General features: G+C 34.8%; 1 non-coding gene across 1 annotated transcript; it reads right to left on the reverse strand.

Moving 5' to 3' along the window:
- Positions 1-874: 874 nt before the first annotated feature.
- On the reverse strand, positions 875-946 carry Trnac-gca. Its single transcript has one exon. It is a non-coding gene; the product is annotated as a tRNA-Cys (tRNA).
- Between the last annotated feature and the right edge of the window lie 906 nt (positions 947-1,852).

The raw sequence follows: 1,852 nt of genomic DNA on the forward strand, positions 1-1,852 counted from the left end.
TACATGTTTCGACGTCACTCCTGAAGATGATGTTGTAACGTCGAAACATGTAAAGTCGTCAACTTTTCGAAGGCCATAGATAAGCCTAAATAAAATGTTTTTAATTGTGTACCAGTTTAATGTTGAATATTATTTATGATGTTAAAGGTTAACTTTGACAACAATGCTATCAGACTAGGATGTTAAAATCGGGTTAAATAATTAGCTCACAGGATCACCTACAAAAGTTGTAATATTTTCAAAACGAGACCCAAACCTCAGACGCTTTCGAATAGTTGACTGTTCTCCTTCTGGAGAATAAAGGTTATGTTTAATGAATGTGATGAAATATATAGGCTCGGATGTCGATGTCACGTAAACCGGATGTTCAATATCAGTTAGCCTTGAGAGCTAGCCAATCATAATTTAGAATTAGTTATGTCAGGTTTAGTTTTGTACCAAAGGGGTGTGTAAAGTTCATAAAAGACTTATGTGGGATAATAGTTATAAGAATTGTTAACTAATTTCTATAAAGATAAAATAAATAAAATAAAAAAGTAACAATAGAAATAAAATTAACATTAAATAACGGCAAAAGGCGGTGGGAAATAGAGAAAATAATAATGTGGCTCAATATATAGCAAGTCAAACGAATTCATATAGAGAGAAATTTAAGGAACTGTATAGTCACGTCTACTGTATCGTTTACTGAAAACAACAGTAGTAATATTTAAAATGTTTGCTTTGATTTCTTTACTATCCCTGTGGTTATTTATATACGTTCTTATTCCCCCAAAGTAACTTTCATTGATATGTGTATTTTATGAATATGTCACTCAAGTTATTTCATATCTGTGTATAAAATCATATTGAGAAAAAAAAACTATACTTATTCAGGGGGCGCCCGGGATTGAACCAGGGACCTCTCGATCTGCAGTCGAATGCTCTACCACTGAGCTACACCCCCACATCTCTAATATTGTTAGAAACATCTTCTGAAAAAGTTGAAGTGTTAATGTATACAGTTATTCATGATGTAAGTTTAATGTCTAGCGTAATTTGACAGTTCTGCTCTTTTTCGATAATATAGTACCAACTCATCAATGTTCCACTGTCAAACCTCTGCGTTACCGAAACTTATTATTAAGAAAACGTTTACCGAGTAGCTATACAAACTAGACTCTCTACGTTATATGTGGGGTTTCACACCATAAATTCTATAAACTACAAGGTAGGCGTGGCCGGAATCAAGCATGTTTCTTTGCTTGTTACGTAACATTTGAAATTCCAGTCCACACCCAGAAATTGCAGTATATGTTATATATATGACAAGGCAAAACCAATGTTATAAGATAATGTCAACTTGCCTCCCCTCCCGCACCCCTTTGTTATGAAAATTAGACACCTGATGATTTGTTACGTGATCTGTAACAGGAGTGATTTATCATTCGTATGTAGTATATAGTGGTCTCATACGATCTTGTTTCAGTCGTCCCTTTGAAAGCACACAGAGAGAGATCCAAATACCATATTTTCTTTTTTTTTAACTTAGAAAAGGTGAAATTGTTTGTTTTACGGAAATTTTCAAAATTTCAGGTATATGTGGTTTTAGAACAGCTTACAGACTTTAACATATAGGAAATCCGTTTCATGCAGCGCTGACCTTATTTCGTGTGAAGGTTTCACGGCCAAGACATGTGCCCACTTTAGGTATTTTTGGACTTTCTCACGGGGGTATTGTTGAAGACCTATGTTTGATCCTGTGTCCAACGTACCTCACGCTGTCAAAATTTACAAGTGGTTATACTCTCCTTACTTTCAATGAAACAACTAATGACGTAAGCAGCGCCTGCGTATTGAGGGGAATGAATTG

The sequence above is a fragment of the Limulus polyphemus genome, unplaced genomic scaffold (genome assembly GCF_000517525.1).
Source record: "Limulus polyphemus unplaced genomic scaffold, Limulus_polyphemus-2.1.2 Scaffold1074, whole genome shotgun sequence".
NCBI lineage: Eukaryota > Metazoa > Arthropoda > Merostomata > Xiphosura > Limulidae > Limulus > Limulus polyphemus.